Genomic DNA, 21,180 nt, shown 5'->3' on the forward strand with positions numbered 1-21,180 from the left:
CAACATGGATGGACCTAGAGAACATTACGTTAAATGAAATAAGTCAGACAGAGAAAGACAAGTACCATATGATCTCCCTGATATGTGGAATCTAAAGAAAAGAATAAGTGAATGAACTAATCAGAAACAGTTTCAGAGACAAAGAGGAAAAACTGAGGGTTGCTAGATGGGAGGGGGGTGGGGATAAAAGGGAAAGTCAGGGGATTAGAAAGCAGCTGGTAACCACAAGATTGCCACAGGGTTATGAAAGTTAATTTGGGGTATGTAATCAATAATGTTGTAAACATATTTTGTAGGGTATCCGATGGACACTTGTCTCGTTTGGGAGACCACCTCAGGAAAGATGTAGATTCCTGATCATTGCACTGTACACTGAAGCCAAAGCTGAACAATAGTGAATGCCAACTACAAGTTTATATATATGTGTGTGTGTGTGTGTGTGTGTGTGTGTGTGTGTGTATATATATATATATATATATATTTACAAGAAGTGGAGTATAGCATTAGGAATAGAGACAGTGGAAAAGTAATGGCTCTGTGTGATGTTACAGGGATAGTGGATGGGGGAGGGGCGTTGACACAGTGTGAGGGATATAAATGATAAACGTCTAAGTATTACTTTGTTTTGTGCCCTTGAAACTAATAAAAATCTTACTGGATAATTAATTGGCAAAGGCTATGCATTTATAGATCTTTTTTTGAAGACATCATTAAAGAAAATAATACAGGAGAAAATTTATTGTAAATGTAACCAGTATTCCTCGGACTATTTTTGAGATGCATTTTTTTAAATGCTTGTTTGAGAACAAATAAACTGGGAATTAGAATGGAAAGATTACAATGAAGCATTGTATTTGATATTAATATTCTGCTCAGCAAAGAGAAATTACTCCAACCATAATTCACAGCTATTTCTGTTTTCCAACATCGATCAATCAAACGCATTGGGTTCTCATTATAATCTATGTACTATTCCAAGTTCTATGGAAAGTAAAGTTATTTTCAAAAGACAGAAAAAAAGTAGAGCAGAAATCAATGAAATTGAAAACAGTAAATCAATAGAGAAAAATAACAAAACCAAAAGAAGTTTCTTTTGAAACATGAATAAAATTGATGTCTATAGTCAGACTCAGAAAAAAAAACAGAAAATACACAAATTACTAATATTAAATATGAGAGAAGGGCCGTCATTACTGATCCCATAGTTATTAAAATAATAATAAAAAATATTATAAATAATGCCACACCCACAAATTTGATAAGTTAAATGAAATGGAACAATTTCTTGAAATACACAATTTACCAAAACTCACACAGGGAGAAATACATAATCTAAATAGGCCTATACTTGTTAAATATATTGAATCAATAATTAATACCATCTCAAAACAGAAAGCACCAAACATTTAAGGAAGAAATTATACCAATTCTCTGCAATCTGTTTCAGAAAATAAAAACATAGGGAATATTTTCTAACTTTTTCTATCAGGGGAGCATTGCCCTAATAAAAAACCAAACATAGTACAAGAAAGGGAAAGTTCACACCAATATCTTTCATGAACATAGATATTAAAATCCTCAACAATATATCAGCAAATGGATAATGTATAAAATGTATTATCCACCACAAGCAAGTGAGATTTATTCTAGGTATCGAACATTCAAAAATCAATTATTGTAATTGATCACATCAACAAGCTAAAATAGAAAAATCATATGAACACATAAATAGGTGTAAAAAAACATTTTACAAAATCAAACACTCATTAATGTAAAAATTCTAAGCAAATTAAGAATAGAGAGGAATTTCACTTGAAGACATCTACAAAAATGTATCGCTAATATACGTTTTTAGCTAATATATGTTAATATTTGCTAATATATACATTAATATTTAGCTAACATATGCTAATAGCTAACATCATACTTAATGGTGAGAAACTAGAAGCTTTCCCACTAAGATTAGGAGTAGAGCAAAGGTGTTCCCTCATTACTCCTATTCAACATCCTACTTAAAATTCTAACAGAATAACACAGAATAGAAAATAAAATGTATACAGATTGGGAAGGAAAAAATAAACTTTTTTCACAGATGACATGATTGTCTATGCAAAATATCTCAAAGAATCAAAGACTCCTGGAAATAATAAGCAATCATAGCAAGGTTACAGGATACAAATTTAATATGCAAAAGTCAATTAGTTCTTATATGTCAGCAATTAATGATTAATATTTGAAATTAAAAAACACCATAACATTTATGTTAGCACCAAAAATTGAAATTATTTAGGTATAAATCTAACAAAATATGTAAAATATCTCTATGAGAAAAACCACAAGACTCTGATGAAAGAAACCAAATAAAACCTAAATAAATGGAGAGATATTCCATATAACATGGATAGGAAAACTCAATATTGTCAAGATATCTGTTCTGTCTAACTTGATCTATAGATTTGACACAATATCAATTAAAATTCCAACAAGTTAGGGAGCAGCCAGTTGGCTCAGTTGGTTAGAGTGCAGTGCTCATAACACCCAGGTCACCAGGTCGATTCCCACATGGGCTAGTGATCTGCACCCTCCACATTTAGAGTGAAAACACTGGCTTGACTTGGAGCTGAGCTGCTGGTGGGCAGCCTGTTGGCTCAGTTGGCTAAAGTGCAGTGCTCATAACACCCAGATCCCCAGTTTGATTCCCACATGGGCTAGTGAGCTGTGCTGTCTATAACTAGATTGAAAAACAACGACTCCACAACTAAATTGAAAACAATGACTTGACTCAGAGCTGAGTTGCATCCTCCACAACTAGGTTGAAAACAATGACTTGACTTGGAGCTGAGCTGGGCCCTCCACAACTAGATTGTAAAAAAAACACACAACTTGACTTGGAGCTGATGGGTCCTGGAAAAACACACTGTTCCCCAATATTCCCCAATTAAAAAGAAATTATATCCCAACATGTTATCGTGTGGATATCAACAAACTGATTCTAAAGTTTATGTGGAAAGACAAAAGATCTGAAATATTCAATACAATATTGAAGGAGAGGAGCAAAGTCAAAGGGCTGAAACTATATGACTTTAAGACTTACTATGAATCTACAGTAATCAAGACACTATGGTATTAGGAAAACAATAGACAAGTAGATCAATAGACAGAACAGAGAACCCAGAAATAAACTGTTTTTTTGACAAAGGAGCAAAGGTAATACAGTGGAGAAAAGATAGACTTTTCAACAAATGATTCTTGAACAATTGAATACATATATGCAAAAAATGACTCAAACTTATTAATAAACCTAAATATAAAATGTAGAACTGTAAAAGTCCTAGAAGATAATATAAGAGAATATGTAGGTGACCTTGGGTTTGAGTTTTCAGGTACAGCACCAAAAGCACAATTCATGAAAGAAAAAAAATAATGAATTGGACTTCATTAAAATTTAAAACCTGCAGATGTTATCAAAATGGTGGCGTGAGGTGAGCCGCTGTAAAGCTCCCCTGGAATTTAAAACTAATCGAACAACAATAACTCCACAAAGGACTCCCTGCACAGCAGACAGGCAAGATGAGGAGGCCCCCTACTGAATTCACCTAAAGGTGAAAGAATCGTGAGAGTGGGGGAGGACGGAAGGGAGAAGTGTGGAGACGGAGCCGCGCGGGCGCAGAATGCAGATCTAGCTCAGTGCTCCGAGCTCGCTGATTCCTGGAACTACCACAGCTGCGGGAGAGGGAAGAACTCGGATTGCTAGGCCCACATGGCTGAGGGGGCAGCATATAACACGGCTGAACCCAATGCTCAAGGCAGAGACCTCGTTGAAAAGACTGAGGAAAAAAAGGCTGAAAATGGTGGTTTAATGCCTCACTGCCGAGCAGAGAACAGGAGTCTTAGGCACGGAGACTAGCCGCCCCCTCCCTACCCGCCCAGAGCTCGCCCCGCCCCCACCCGACCGGTGCTAGAAGCGGAACAGTAGCAGTGTCAGATCAAAAGAACAGAATATTTAATTGTACACCTGAAATCTATGTAAATTTACTAACAATTGTCACCCTAATAAATTTAATTAAAAAAAAAGAACAGAATATTTGCTGTTCTGAGAACTGTGGACCGCAGACACAGATTTGCAGCCCAACTAGATCCGGCAAAGGGGAGGGAGCTGTGGAAGCAGGACCGGCTGTGGTGGTGGTTGCAGCCATTGCTCTGGGCCACCTCTCATGACTCACGCTGCCCGTGGCCCCACCTATCTGGGCCAATCCCTGCAGGAATAAACAGAACTGCTGAAACATACGGGCTCTGAATCTAGTGCAGAAAGAGCTTTAAAACTTCAAAAGCTCAACAACAAAAAACAAATTGAACCCAATTGAAAAATGGGAAGAGGACCTGAAAAGACATTTCTCCAAAGAGGACATACAAATGGCAAATAGACATATGAAAAAATGCTGAGCATCATTAATTATCAGAGAAATGCAAATAAAAACCATAATGAGGTATCACCTCACCCCAGTTAGAATGGCTATCATCAACAAGACAAACAGTAACAAGTGTTGGAGAGTCTGTGGAGAAAAAGGAACCCTCATACACTGTTGGTGGGAATGCAGACTGGTGCAGCCGTTATGGAAGGCAGTGTGGAGGTTCCTCAAAAAATTACAAATAGAATTACCATATGACCCAGCAATCCCTCTCCTGGGTACCTACCCCCAAAAATTGAAAACATTTATACATAAAGACACGTGTGCTCCAATGTTCATTGCAGTTTTGTTTACGGTGGCCAAGACATGGAAACAACCAAAATGTCCTTCGATAGATGACTGGATAAAGAAGTTGTGGTATATATACACAATGGAATACTTTTCGGCAGTAAGAAAAGATGATATAGGAACATTTGTGACAACATGGATGGATCTTGAGAGTATAATGCTAGGCGAAATAAGTCAGACAGAAAAAGCAGAGAACCCTGTGATTTCACTGATATGTGGTATATAAACTAAAAACAACAAAAGAACAAGACAAACAAATGAGAAACAAAAACTCATAGACAATAGTTTAGTGGTTACTAGAGGGTAAGGGGGGTGGGGGGAGGGAGATGAGGGTAAGGGGGATCAAATATATGGTGATGGAAGGAGAACAGACTCTGGGTGGTGAAAACACAGTGGGATTTATAGATGATGTAATACAGAATTGTACACCTGAAATCTATGTAATTTCACTAACAATTGTCAACCCAGTAAATTTAAAAAAAAAGAAAAAAAATTAAAACTTCTGCTCTGTAGAAGACACTATTTAAGAGAATAAAAAGAAGCCATAGATAGGAAAAACTTTGCAAAACACATATCTGATAAATGACTGATATTCAAAGAATCCTTAAAACTCAAAACTAAGATAACAAATTATCCAATTAAAAAATGGGGGAAAGAGGGTGATGTCATAGGAATGGCGGCAGCGGGGCACATTTTCTGAGTTCTCCTCCGGATTTTATTACAAATGGGACATATAACCCATCAAACAACTCTTTGCTCATCACGCAGAACAGCTAAGAGACTTCTAAGAGACTCGTGGAAGGATTACTTGAAGGTGCGCAAATTGGGTGAGCAGAGGAAGAAGGAAAGGAGCAGAGTGGAAACGCGCGGTCTCGTGGTGGAATCAGGCCGGCGGCAGCTGCTGCGGCGGCGGTAAACCGCAGCTCTAAAGACACAGGGAGATATAGAACACGCAGAACAGCGGGGAGACTCGTGGAGGAATTACCTGAAGGTGAGCGCTGATTGCGAGCGGGGGAGGAGGCAGGACAGCGAAGTGGAAGCACGCTCCCCACCCCACCGCCGCCGCGGCGCCCAGGACGGAGCGCAGATTCGTGGAAGAGCCCAGGCCGGGCGGCGACCTCTGCAGGAATCTCAGGACAGAGCGGAGACTCGTGGAAGGTTTGCTTTGGGGTGCGCTAGTTGGGCAAGTAGGGGAGGAGCGAGGAGGAGGGCAAGAGGAAACGCGCCGCACTCTCCCCACCCGTCACCGTAGAGCCGCGGCCCTGCAGCGTGCCCACAGCACCCAGGGCTCTAGAGTCCCACGGGAGCCCAGGGTGCAGCAGAGAGCACAGGGTCCAGGAGGTGGGCTCTTTCCCTGCATACCACAGCTGATCGCTCCCACCGGAGCGGGCAGCTCATTGGCCCTAGAGCAGACAAAGAACTCAGACGCCACACCCCTCACCGCGCTTTTCGAATCCTCCCCCCGCCCTTCCAGAGACTTAAACTGACCCTTGAACTGAGAAGTAGTGTCAGATTACAGAGGGTCGTCTGTGCTCAGGCGCTGGGAAGATTGGCAGCCAGCTCTGACCTTCGGAAGAGGCTGGGAGGAGGGGATTTTCTCTGGACGAGGAGAGAGGAGACTCCCACACCCCCAGCCACGCCTTTTCGGGCCTGCGGGAGGAGTGTGTCATGGCTGGCCTGGGAGAGAGAAGACCTCTCCATCCCCAGCCCCCACCCTTTCTGGCTGGCCTGGGGCGGGGCAAGGGCAACCGCGGAAGCACTCCCTGAGTTCAGCAGCAAGCGGCAGACCCAACTCCCAGCTTTCAGCAGCTTAGAGATCTCCCGCCTGCCCCCTCCCACACACCCACGGAAGTAGGGCCCTAAGACTCAGGAGTACTGGGCACAGGGCTGGTGGAGCTACTCTCAGCGTGCATTTGTGCAGGAAAGGACAGAAACTGCACGGTCTCTCTGAAAACTGTCATCCAGACCCCTCAGCCCCTCGCATTTAAATCTACACTCCCAAATTCACTCTGGGCACCAGGTGACCATCGCTGCCTTTTTTTCTTTGATATCTTTGCCTATGTTGAGTGGGTATTGTCGGTTGTATTTTACATGTGAATGTACTTGATTTGTTTCCTTTGTTGTTGTTGTTGTTGTTGTTGTACTTGGTAACTTGATTTGTGCTGAAACTGCCCTAACAGGGCCCAGCTTAAGAGGCACAAGATTCAACATATCCAGAAGCCAACTCTGGACCAAACCAGAGTACTACCGGGTTTGACCAACAAGTCACACACCCAGAGGGAATTCTCTGAAGGCACAAGAGCCCATAGAGGCCAAACCTCATTTAAGTGGCCAACCCTCACCCATCAGAACACCCTGCGGTGGGCAGAGCCAAGTTTCACAACTAGACGGCCTAGGAGTTAAACCCACCTACTCACAAGCAAAAAGCAATTAAAGTTCTTCTTGAACAGGACAATATACTAAACACACGGACCACCTGTGGAGCACAGGCAAAGGAGAAGAACGAAGTAGTCCAAGTCAAATATAAAGGACACATACTACGTAAGATAACCCAGCAAGAACTAAGAGCTCTAGGGGATCTTCCTACTACATCAAAGCAAACACAGAGAGTCAGTCAGAATGGGGAGACAAAGAAACATGTCCCAAATAAAAGAACAGAAGAAACCTCCACAACTGGAACCAAATGAAGCAGAGGTAACCAACCTGTCAGAGACAGAGTTCAGAACACTGGTGATAAGAATGTTTAAGGAGCTTAGAGAAGACATAAAGAAGGATATAGAAATCATAAAGAACAACCAGTTAGAACTAAAAAAGGATGTAGAAATCTTAACGAACAACCAGCTAGAACTAAAGAACACAATTACCGAAATTAAGAACTCACTTGAAGGAATGACCTGCAGGTTAGATGAAGCAGAGGATCGAATCAGCGACTTAGAAGACAAGTTAGCAGAGATCACTCAAACTGAACTACAGAAAGAAAAAAGAATAAAAAACAATGAAGATGGGTTAAGAGACCTCTGGGATAACATCAAGCGCAACAACGTGCGCATCATAGGAATACCAGAAGGCGAAGAGAGGAAGCAAGGGATTGAGAACATATTTGAGGTAATAATGTCTGAAAACTTCCCTAACCTGTTGAAGGAAACCAACATACAAGCCCAGGAAGTGCAGAGAGTTCCAACCAGGATAAACCCAAACAGGCCCACACCAAGACACATTATAGTTAAAATGGCAAAGCTTAAAGACAAAGAGAGAATCTTAAAAGCAGCAAGAGAAAGGCAGAAGGTTACGTACAAGGGTACTCCCATAAGGCTATCAAATGACTTTTCTACAGAAACATTGAAGGCCAGGAGGGAGTGGCAGGAGATACTCAAAGTGATGGAACATAAAGGCCTACAACCTAAATTGCTTTATCCAGCAAGGCTATCATTTAAAGTTGATGGAGAAATAAAGAGCTTCCCAGAAAAGAACAAAGTGAAAGAATTTATTACAACCAAGCCAGCATTGCAAGAAATACTAAAAGGACTTCTGTAAATAGAAGAAAGATGAAAACAATTTACTACAAATTTAAAAACGGCAATAACTATGTACCTATCAATAATCACTTTAAATGTAAACGGATTAAATGCTCCAATCAAGAGACATAGGGTGGCTGAGTGGATAAGGAAGCAAGACCCTTGTATATGCTGTATACAAGAGACTCATCTCAGATCAAAAGACACACACAGGCTGAAAGTGAACGGTTGGAGTAAGATATTTCATGCAAATGGAAGTGAGAAAAAAGCTGGAGTTGCAATACTTATATCTGACAAAACAGACTTTAAAATGAAGAACGTATTAAAAGACAAAGATGGGCACTATATAATAATAAAGGGATCAATCCGACAAGAGGACATAACCCTAGTAAACTTCTATGCACCTAACATAGGCGCAACTAAATATATAAAACAGTTACTGATGGACATAAAGACAGAGCTCAACAGCAACACTATCATAGTAGGGGACTTCAACACACCTCTGACAACAAGGGACAGGTCCTCCAGACAGAAAATCAACATGGAAACAACAGCCTTAAATGATACTTTGGAGCAGTTGGATTTAATTGATATTTTCAGAGCATTTCACCCCAATGCTGCAGAATACACGTTCTTCTCAAGTGCACATGGAACATTTTCCAAGATAGATCATATGTTAGGACACAAAACAAGCCTTGATAAATTTAAGAAAATTGAAATCATACCAGTTGTCTTCTCTGACCACAGTGCTATGAAATTAGAAATGAACTACAGGGAAAAATAACCAGGAAGACACACCAATTCATGGAAGCTGAATAACATGTTACTAAATAATGAATGGGTCAAGGAGCAGATCAAAGAAGAAATCAAAAGATATCTCGAGACAAATGAGAATGAGAACACGATGACCCAAAATCTATGGGATGCTGCGAAAGCAGTCCTAAGAGGGAAGTTCATAGCACTGCAGGCCTACCTAAAGAAACAAGAAACATCACTAATTGACAGTTTATCTTCACACTTAAGGGATCTGGAAAAAGAACAGCAAATTAAGCCCAAAGTGAGCACAAGGAAGGAGATAATAAGGATCAGAGCAGAAATAAATGAAATAGAAACCAGAAAAACAATACAAAAGATCAATGAATCCAAGAGCTGGTTCTTCGAGAAGATAAACAAAATTGACAAACCTTTAGCCAGACTCATTAAAAAAAGGAGAGAGAGGACCCAAATTAATAAAATCAGAAATGAAAGAGGAGAAGTGACAACAGACACCACAGAAATACAAAAAATTTTAAGAAATTACTATGAACAACTATATGCCAACAAATTTGACAATCTGGAAGAAATGGACAATTTTCTAGAGGCGCACAACCTTCCAAGGCTAACTCAAGAAGAAACAGAAAGCCTGAACAGTCTGATTACCACCAGGGAAATTGAATCAGTAATGAATAATCTCCCAACAAACAAAAGCCCTGGACCAGATGGCTTTACAGGTGAATTTTTCAAAACATTCAAAAAAGAATTATCACCTATTCTCCTCAAGCTCTTCCAAAAAATCCAGAAGGAAGGAAGACTCCCAAACACTTTTTACAAAGCCACTATCACTCTGATCCCAAAAGCAGACAAAGACACCACAAAAAAAGAAAACTACAGGCCGATATCTCTAATGAACATAGATGCAAAAATTCTCAACAAAATATTAGCAAACAGAATTCAGCAATACATTAAAAAGATCATACACCATGATCAAGTGGGATTCATCCCTGGTATGCAGGGGTGGTTCAACATCCGCAAATCAATTAATGTGATACACCACATTAACAAAATGAAAAATAAAAATCACATGATCATATCAATAGATGCAGAAAAAGCATTTGATAAAATACAGCAACCTTTTATGATAAAAACCCTTAAGAAAGTGGGAATAGAGGGATCATATCTTAACATAATAAAGGCCATATATGACAAACCCACATCTAACATCATACTAAATGGGGAAAAGCTAAAACCATTCCCCCTAAGATCAGGAACAAGACAAGGTTGCCCACTTTCTCCACTTCTATTCAACATAGTGCTGGAAGTTCTAGCCACAGCAATCAGACAAGAGAAAGAAATAAAAGGCATCCAAATTGCTAAGGAGGAAGTAAAATTATCACTATATGCAGATGATATTATACTATATATAGAGAACCCTAAAGACTCCACCAAGAAACTACTAGAACTGATAGATGAATTTAGTGAAGTAGCAGGATATAAAATTAATATTCGGAAATCAGTTGCATTTGTATATACCAATGATAAAATATCAGAAGGAGAAATTTAAAAAAACAATTCCATTTACAATTGCTCCAAAGACTATAAAATATCTGGGAATAAATCTAACCAAAGATGTAAAAGATCTGTACTCAGAAAATTATACGACACTGAAGAAAGAAATGAAAGAAGACATAAATAGATGGAAACACATTCCATGTTCATGGATAGGAAGAATTAATATAGTTAAAATGTCCATACTGCCTAAGGCTATATACATATTCAATGCAATTCCTATCAAACTACCAACGACGTTTTTCACAGAAATAGAACATATAATCCTGAAATTTATATGGGACCATAAAAAACCACGGATAGCCTCAGCAATCTTGAGAAATAAGAACAAAGTGGGAGGTATAACGATACCTGATTTCAAACTATACTACAAGGCTACAGTAATCAAAACAGCATGGTACTGGCATAAAAATAGACACATAGATCAATGGAACAGAATAGAGAGCCCAGAAGTGAATCCAGGCCTATATGCCCATCTAATCTACGACAATGGAAGCAAGAATGTACGATGGGGTAAAGACAGTCTGTTCAATAAGTGCTGTTGGGAAACCTGGAGAGACACATGCAAGAAAATGAAGCTGGACCACCTCCTTACACCATATACAAAAATAAATTCAAAATGGCTTAAAGACTTAAATATAAATCTGAAACCATAAAATATCTTGAAGAAAATATAGGAAGAAACTTCATGGACATTACCCGGAGTAAGATTTTCACTGATATATCCCCTCGCGCGAGGGAAGTAAGACAAAAAATAAACATGTGGGGTTACATCAAACTAAAAAGTTTTTTCACAGCAAAGGAAACCATCAATAAAACAAAAAGGGATCCTACTGAATGGGAAAAAATATTTGCCAATGATATATCTGATAAGGGATTAATATCACAAATCTATAAAAAACTTACTCAACTCAACTCCAAAAAACAAACAACCCAATTAAAAAATGGGCAGAGGACTTGAGGAGACATTTTTCTAAAAAGGACATACAGAAGGCAAGAAGACATATGAAGAAATGCTCAACCTCACTAACCATCAGAGAAATGCAAATAAAAACCACAATGAGATACCATCTCACCCCAGTCAAAATGGCTATCATCAATAAATCAACAAACAACAAATGCTGGCGGGGATGTGGAGAAAAGGGAACGCTAGTGCACTGTTGGTGGGATTGCAGATTAGTGCAGCCATATGGAAAACAGTTATGGAGGTATCTCAGGAATCTGAAGATAGAACTACCGTATGATCCAGTAATTCCACTCCTAGGCATCTACCCGGAGAAATCCAAAACTCCAATTCAAAAATCTGTATGCACTCCTATGTTTATTGCAGCACTTTACACAATAGCCAAGATATGGAAACAACCGAAATGCCCATTGGTCGATGACTGGATTAAGAAGCAGTGGTACATTTATACAATGGAGTACTACGCAGCCATAAAGAAAAAAGAAATCTTATCATTTGCAACAACATGAATGGATCTAGAGAACATTATGTTAAGTGAAATAAGTCAGAAAGAGAAAGACAAGTACCATATGATCTCACTTATATGCGGAATCTAAAGAAAAGAATATGTGTATGAACTAATCAGAAACAGTTTTGGGGACACAAAAAACCGAGAGTTGTTAGATGGGCGGGGGGGAGGAGGTTGGGGATGGGGGGACGGGTTAAGGGATTGGGGGACGGCTGGTGACCACAGGATGGCCTCAGGGTTTTTTGAGAATTACTTTGGGGAACTTATTCAATAGTGTTTGGGGATTTTGTTGGGTGTCCGATGGACATGTGTCCTGTTTGAGAGACCACCTCAGGGATGCTGTGGATGCCTGGTCATGGTCATGGCATTGTACACCAGAGACTGGACATTAATGAATGCCAACTATAATTTTATGTGTATAATGTGATGGCTCGGTGTGAGGTCGGGGTGGTGGTGGATGGGGGGAGGGGGGTTCACGGTGTGAGGGATGTAAAAATAAAATAAAATAAAACTATAAAAAAAAATATGGGGGAAAGATCTGAACAGACATCTCACCAAAGAAGGTATGCAGATGGAAAATAAGCATATGAAAAGATGCTCAACATCGTATGTCATTAGGGATTGCAAATTTAAACAACTGTGAAATACTTGTACACAAATATCAGAATGACTACAATCCAAAACATTGACGACACCAAGTGCTGACAAAGATGTGGAGCAACAGGAACTCTCATTCATTGCTGGTGGGAATGCAAAATGGTACAGCCACTTTGGAAAATAGTTTGGCAGTATTTTACAAAACTAATAATACTGTTTCCATACAATCCAGCAATCACACTGCTTGGTATTCACTTAAATGAGTTGAAAATTTACATCTACACAAAAACCTGCACATGGATTTATGGCAGCTTTGCTCATAATTAGTAAAACTTGGAAGCAATCAAGATGTCCATCAGTAGGTACATGGATACATGTCCTGTACTGTGGTACATCCAGACAATTGTATATTACTCAGTGCTAAAAAGAAATTATTTATGAAGCCCCAAAGAGACATAGAGGAACCTTAGATGCATATTACTTAGTAAAAGAAGCCAATTTAAAAGCATACATACTGTACAATTCCAACTATATGGCAGTCTCAAAATGGCAAAACTAGGGAGAAAGTAAAAAGATTTGTGGATACCAGGGGTTTGTGAGGAAAAAGGAGGAACGAACCGGTGGAGCACACAAGATATTTTTTACAGTAGATAAGCCATTATCTACTATAACGACAAATGCAGGTCGTTATATATCTGTCAAATCCCATATGATATACAACAAAAGAGAGAATCCTAATGTAAACTTGTGGACTTTAGTTAATATAATGTATCAACATTGAATTACTAAGAATAACAAATGTACCACACTAATGCCAATGCAAGAAGTTAATAATAAAGGAAAGTGGGGTGGTGGGGGGTAGACCTGGGGGAATATATGAGAACTCTCTGTGCTCTCTCCTCAATTTTTCTGTAAACTCAAATTTGTTCTAAAATATAGTGTATTAATTTAATTAATAGATAAATTAATTAATTAATAAAATCTAGCTCTAGAGTTCACATCTTACTCCAAAATACAGTTAAATTGGATTAAAACTAAATATTTAAAATATCAAATATAGCAAAAAAACATGAAATATGAGAAAATACTAGTAAATACTGGGCTTTACAAGCCTTATACTAAAAAACAAATGTAAAAGAAAATATATAATAAACTTTCATACATGAAGATTTTACATGTCTCTGAAGCAATTTGCCAAAAGAAAAAGAAACAAACACGTTCAAATCATAAGTAATCAAAAACTTGATTTAATAATAAAACAAAACTATTTTTCTCCTATAAAATTGGAAGATATTTAAAACAACATAAATATCCTATGTTGGCCAGGTTATAGGGAAATAGACAATCTTACATAACTCTGATAGTGGTATATGATAAGTTGATAATTTAGTGCACTGATAAATTGGTGTAATAAATATCAAAATCCTAAAAATAGTTCTTTTTTTTCTGACTGAGCAATTTCACTTCTAATTTATGTTTGAACAAGCAAATAAAGACGTGAGTATTTTTAAATAACACATTCACACTGGGTAAGCCATGCAGCAGTTATAAATGACAGTGTAATCTGTTTCATGCCCAGGAATTTACACGCCAAAACACCCAACAGGAAAAACACCACTATAATTTTTTAAGGAGTGTGTGCAAGCACCTTAAAATGTTTGTGTACTTGCAGTGTAAAAGCCTGAAAGTCGCTGGGTAGAGTTTTTGGGGTCTGTTTTTTTGTTTTGTTTTGTTTTATGACTGCAATTATCTTTTTCTTTCCAGAATATTGTTTTTTGTTTTCTACACTGGGCACGTATTCCTTGTTGAAAACTAAAGGAGTGCAAAAAAAGACTCCTTTGGAAGCTGGAAGGTAGAGTCTAGTAGCCACCTGGTGGGGCTGTTGTTATAGTTGAGGAGCAATGGGTGGGTCCTCAGGCAACCTTGGCCCTTGGCCACAGAAATATCGGGTGCAATGATGGGGAGAAGCCGGAAAAAGGGGACTACAGAGCCCCACGTGGGCCATCTGGCAGCCTTCCAGCCTTTGCCTCTTTTTTGAGTTGGCACCATTCAGTGTCCTTGACCCAGGCGGTGCGTGGGTGTTACCTTAGGCAGAAAGAATAGGGACGCGGAGGGATAGAGGGAGGACATGGAGACGCTGTGGGGCGGCCCTAGCAGCATTAGGCCTGCAATGGCTTCCCAGGCCTCCTACCCTAAACCCCCACCTAGGATTGTCTCCTCAGGACCCAGCTACCAGGTCCCGCCTGGAGGGGAGCTGTGTTGTGCTGTGCAGGAGCAGCAGCTCTGAGTCCCTTGTTCTCATGTGGTAGTGTTGCAACCTACCAAGGGATGGTGCTCTAGAAGATGGCAGAGGCTCAGGTAAGCTGCCAGGTGGTCAGCCACAGGTGTCCCATTCCTCTAAGTGCTGTTTGGAGGGTGCAAAACTGACTCCCCTCCTGCAATCAGCATGTTCAGCTTGGCACCTGGTAGGCAGCACGCTTGTCCCTCCCACAGGCAGGGTCCCCTGGGGGAGTGTCTTTTCTAAGGTCCCGAACATAGGGAAAGGCCACAGTGCACCGCTACCTAGACCAACAGAGGCTGCAGACCTGGGTTCAACTTTGGAGAATCGCTTCCATCTCTCAGCCTCACGTCTCCCGACATTGTTGCGAAGGTTAATAACCAGCCAACTTTCACAGAGGGCTTACTAGGGCCAGACATGATGCGTAATCTCATGTAATTCTCAAGCAACGTTAGGAGGTAGGCACAATTATTTACTGCCCCTCCCAATTTCAGCCAAAGAAACTAAGATTCAGAGCTTAAGAAACTTGCTCAAGGTCACAGAGTAGTGGAAAGTGGGGAGGGACGCTAAAGCCCACACCTCTTAACCCCAAGTTTGAGACTACTTGTTAAATTGTCTCTGTCCCCACTTAAGGGAGAATTCTGTCTCTCCTAGGCAGCGGGTAAATGAGCGGCGGGGATGGGGGGCAGGCTGGGCTATGAGTAGGGCAACCCCCAGGGTCCTGGCTACTCTTGCACAGGACCAAAGGGGGGGGAAGGGGAGTTTTCCCAATCCCGAGAAACGGGGTAAGGGATTTAGGAAAGGGGGCAGACGGCCCAGGGGGACAAGTTTTCCCCCTGTCACAGATAATCCATATCACCTTTGGCTTGCCCCCTTTTCTCCCCAAGCCTCAGTTTTCTCTTCTGTAAGCCGGGCCTATAATGCCCACCCCACAGGTTGGAGCGGGCTCTGTTAAGCTCTGCCCTCCCTGCCCAGCCCCCTCTCGCGGTCCTCTAGACTGAAGATCCCAGGCCAGGCTGGAGGTTCGGCTGCCCCAAGGGGAACCCGGGATCCGGATCCCAGGCCCCACGTTCCTGCGGTGAGGCTCCTGGAGCCCCCAGAACCCCCGTAGGGGCAAACTGGGGTAGCCTGCTTTCTTCTGGGGCGGGGGGGGGGTTCGGGGTGCGCCGGGACTCACCAAGCAGGGAAGGAGGTGCAGGCGTTGCGGGCCAGAAGGGACCTCTGAGAGCCGCGGTCTGGGAACTGTGGCTGACGCAGGCTGGCCCTGAGCGGCGGAGAGGTGGGACCCGCCCCGGCCAGTCCGGGAGCCACAGTCAAGGTCAGAGCTCCGGAGGGGAGAGGCGCCCGGCAGAGGCGAAAAAGGCGGGGGACGCGGGAAGAGCAGCAAGTCACTCTGGGCGGGGGTGGGAAGAACTCTCACAAACTCTGAGACCGTGGCGCGACGCATCAACTCACCCTCTTTGGGCCTGCTTGCATTTATAGGGAAGACTTGCTACAGACCCTTCCAGAATTCACCGAGCTTTGAAAAGGCCCAAGCGCCACGAGTGTATGAGTACTTGCAAGGCTGAATTGGTAAAGGGAAACTCTTGCCAAACCCGATAGTTTTCACTCACTCACTCACTCACTCACTCACTCACTCACTCACTCACTCAAAAATAATGTACCAAATTCCTGCCATATGTTGTGGACACGAGGCAGAGTCAAACAAGATCCTTGCCCTCTGAACCTTCATGAACCTGCGAGAGTCAGTAACTGCGTGTCTGGGTTTCTGCCTGCACAGTGCCCTCCCTGCCTTTCTAGGCACTTCCTCTTCTTCCAGTGCTCCCTTCCACGTAGTCGGTATGCCAGGAACCCATCCCCTGTCTCCCAACCTGACCAATCCTGCCTCAGGCAGGGTTATTTGTTTCCTTCTGGGCCAAGGAAAACCAGGGGGAAAAAGAAAACAGAGGAGAATAAATCTGCCTATTTTTTCCTGACACCCATCCTCTTTTCAAGTGGCTCCTTCTGCCTGGAATGCCCCTCCTGCCACACCTGCTGCTGGACTTCTCTATGCCTTTCCTACCTTCACTTCTTTGGAGGGCTCTCTCCACCTGAGTTGCAGACACCTGGACCTCTATTCAGGGCTTGAACACATCAAGCTTGCTCCAGCCTCAGGGCTTTTACATTGGCCTCTGCTGGAACATTCTTTTCTCAAATAGTACAGAGGCACGCCCTTTCTCGCCTTCATATTGAGGCTTACATGTCAAATATCTGATGCAGAGCCTTAGAGAAGCTGTTCCAGTTTACAGTCTAAAGAAGTCCCTCAGCCATTCCCTATCACGTTACCGTTGTATTTCTTTCACAGCACTTACTGTATATCTGAGATTTTCTTGTTCATTATTTCTTGTTTATTACCTGTCTCTACCACTAGATTCTAAGCTCTCTAAAGGTAGGAAACTGGTGTGATGCATTCACTGTTGTATTCCCAATAACAGTGATGGCACATAGTAGATGCTAAATGTTTGTTGAATGGGTTAATGTCCACATACCAGGATGAACACCCAAGATTGAGGTGACCCATCTCTACTGAGCCCTCTAGCGCATTCTCAGGAATTGTTCTTTCTGCTCCAGTCTCCAGTTGTCCTGGCTATCTCTCACATATACCAACCTTCTTGAATCAAGAACTTTCCACGCGCTATTCATCTTCTTCCCCAAGTGAATCCCATTCAGACTTCAGGAGGTTCCTACTTAAATATCACATCTTCAGGGTCTCTTTTCCTGGGCACACACCCACTAGAATAGATCCTTCATTATATGATCACAGAGGGCCCTTGAATTTTCCTTCATGCATTCTCCCCGCCCATTATAATTTTGTCATGGCTTCTGGGATTATTTGATTGACATGTCTCCCCCACTAGAACCTGAGGGCAAAGACTATCTTAGTCCCCAGGAATTCCCCAACACTTAATTTAGTGCTTTGTGTTCAGAAAGTGATCAATAAAATTTGTAGAATAAATGACTGAATATCAGGATCCTGGAATGGGAAGGCAGTGTGAGCAGAAATTTGAAGCTAGAAAAGAGAAGGCAGAATGATAGGAGGTAACAGGAACCCCCCAAAGAATTACTTGTACATTGGGCACCCCAAAAAGGTGTTAGTAAATCAGAGAAGAACCCATAGTCTAAAGGGGAATAAAGAGCAGGAAAGGAGGGACATTTAAGCATGAAGTTTAGTGACACTGTCACCTGCAGTAACATAGAAAGTAGAATATGTGCCAAATGAACTGGGCATTCTGGCTAAGGAAATTTTCAGGCAGAATGTTGAAGGTGTTCTTGGCTTATTCTTACTTCACATACTAAAATGTGAGAGAAGAGAGATAAGCCAAAAGAAGAACCGTTAAGTAAAAAGGGACCAAAATGTGCTGGTTTTTAAAATTCCCAGCTTCTCCAGATGTCAAATGATGCTAAAATTAACAAACATCTTCCAGGCAAAGATGTAATCCAGGGCCATGCCAGGAAAAGTTGGCCAAAAGATGATGCCAAAGGTGGGGCTGTAAATCCTTTGTTAATTTCTCAAAAAATTCTATGTGACACCTCAAGAGTATTCGGTTAAACAGTAGAACTTCCAAGAAGCTTAAAGTTGTCATTCAGCCAAAGCCCAGAGTAGAGAAGGGTTTACTTCAAAGAGATTCCAGTTGTCTAAAGGAGTAAACCTCAAAAAGATTCACATAAGACACACCGTTTTTAAAAGAACTATATTGGCAAAATGGTGCTAGCTTGGAAATTGGACTGAAAGGATCAGAGATAGTACAAAATGAAAAGAGACTTCTGGAAGCCCCTTCTACCCATCCACCCCAATTCTACTGGCAAGAAGTACCCTGACAAAGCACACAGGTGTAAACATGCACTACATTTCATGGAAACAAAAGGATGACTTGAGAGCACAACAAAGACTCCGAAGGTAGAACCGAGAGCATGGAGAGGTCAGAGTCAGATTGAGTCCTAATTAAGGAAATTCCAACATCTGCCCAGGTCGATTTCAGAATTGCCAGCCCCAGTTCCCTAGTGACACCTGTGTGCCTCTCATCCCTATCCTCTTTGAACAATACTATCTACAGTGGTCATGCTATACTTACCCCACCATTGTATGTTGGAGTGGCAGTCACAGGAGTGCAGACTACTTATCCCTGGAACTCACAGGTCTGCAAATTGAGAACTGTACTCAAGGGGTTACATTGAAGGAAATACATCCAAGGAGTATCCTTCACAGAACCTGATTTAGATGCAGATTCTGGACTTCAAGCTCATTCTACAATAGGATGGGACTTTGGGAGGGAGGTTTGGAAGGGTGTATATGTGCTGCATGTGGGAGGACTGTAAATAATTTGTGGCTATTGGGTGGAGTGTGGTAATTTTAAAACTCTTTGATACTCCCTCCTTCAAGAGCAGAAGTGCAATTCTTTGAGCCCTTGAGCATGAGCTGTACTCAGTGAATTGCTTCTAACAAATGAAATATGGTGGAAGTGACAGCATGTGCCTTCTGAATTCATCATTTCATGGACCAGATAGAGAAATGGGGCCTGAGGTCAGAGAGTGGCAGAAACCAGCTCTTCTGTATCCTAGAACTCTATGATATTCTCTGAATGAGTCATACTGAACCCACCTCTGCCAGCTCAATTCACTCTGCCAGGAATGTCTCTTCACTCATCTATCTGAGCTTATGCTTCAGGTATTGGCTTATGTATTATATCTCTTTTGGGAAGACTTCTCCAGCCCTCTTCCCTTGGTAATTCCCACATTTATGCACAGACACACTCTAATATAAATTCCACATACTTGTCTGTCTGTCTATCTGTCTGTCTCTCAACTGCAAGGTCCCTGAGGGCAAAGACAGGGACTACTTCATCTGTAGACCCCAGAGCCCTGAAAGGAAACTGACTCAAAAAAGCACGGGTGGTTGACTGTGGATGGAGGATGTGCCCAACAGAAAAAGCCCCTGCTTAAGCTTTCTGTAGATTCCTAGGTGGCCAGGAGGATAGTGGGTACTTGCACAGCCCTATGGATAAGAGGATGGGCTACTGATCCAATCCAGGGACAATTTAGAGGATGAGTGGGTGAAGAGATGGACAGAGAGATAGATTCACTTTCTGTTGTGTAAGAATGACTCAGCTTGTCCTTTAGGAACTCAATAACTCAGTGTACATTTCCTGCAAAGGAAACATTAACTTGTCAAGGTCTGTAGCCTTTGGGAAATCAAAATGAGCAAAGCACATGACCTGAACTTTCTTCGCAAATTTGGGGCCAGTATTCCCCTATGTTCAACTCCTGAGGCCTCTTGTTCAAACACAAAATGAGACCACCCCATGCTTCTATTTTGCCTTGTGAATTAGTCATGCTGTCACCTGATATCCCTTCCCTTAGAAACTCTCCCCAATGGGAACCTAGAATTCAGGATGGTTTTCCTTGATATTCCCCCTTAAAATGATCAACGTGTTCTTTTTTCTTAAGATTGCTTTGGCTACTTGGGGTCTTTTGTGGTTCCAAACAAATCTGATGATTTTTTGTTCTATTTCTTTAAAAGATGTCATTGGGATTTTGATGGAGATTGCATTAAATCTGTATATTGCTTTGGGTAATATGGCCATTTTAACTATGTTGATTCTTCCAATCCATGAGCACGGAATGTCTTTCCATTTCTTTGTGTCTTCTTCAATTTCTTTCATTAATGTCTTACAATTTTCAGCATATAAATCCTTCATATCCTTGGTTAAGTTTATTCCTAGGTATTTTATTCTTTTTGCTGCAATTGCAAAGGGAATTGTCTTTTGTATTTCTTTTTCTGAGATTTCATTGTTAGTATATAGGAATGCAATGGACTTTTGTACGTTGATTTTGTACCCAGCAATTTTACTGTATTCGTTGATTGTTTCTAATAGCTTTTTGGTGGAGTCTTTAGGGTTTTCTATATATAGCATCATGTCATCTGCAAAGAGTGATGATTTAACTTCTTTATTCCCAATTTGGATGCCTTTTATTTCTTTCTCTTGCCTGATGGCTCTGGCCAGGACTTCCAACACTATGTTGAAAAGCAGAGGTGATAGGGGACAGCCCTGTCGTGTTCCTGAACGTAGAGCAAAGGGCTTCAGCTTTTCACCATTAATTATGAGATTAGCTGAGGGCTTGTGATATATGTCCTTTATTATGTTAAGGTATTTTCCTTCTATACCTATTTTATTAAGTATTTTAATCATAAATAGATG

General features: G+C 41.2%; 1 protein-coding gene across 2 annotated transcripts in view; it reads right to left on the reverse strand.

Annotated features, from left to right (window-relative positions):
• The window catches only part of ALDH1L1 (aldehyde dehydrogenase 1 family member L1), a 199,998-nt gene that overhangs the window by 119,865 nt on the left and 58,953 nt on the right, over nucleotides 1-21,180 (reverse strand). Inside the window, exon 1 of one of the 2 annotated variants that reach the window (XM_081078525.1) lies at nucleotides 16,122-16,273. The exons of the other annotated variant lie outside the window; for it this stretch is intronic. The gene's annotated coding sequence lies outside the window, so the exon portion shown is untranslated. Of the gene's footprint in view, nucleotides 1-16,121; nucleotides 16,274-21,180 lie in introns of those variants that run through there. 2 annotated transcript variants of the gene reach the window in all.

Source organism: Rhinolophus hipposideros (genome assembly GCF_964194185.1).
Source record: "Rhinolophus hipposideros genome assembly, chromosome: 17".
NCBI lineage: Eukaryota > Metazoa > Chordata > Mammalia > Chiroptera > Rhinolophidae > Rhinolophus > Rhinolophus hipposideros.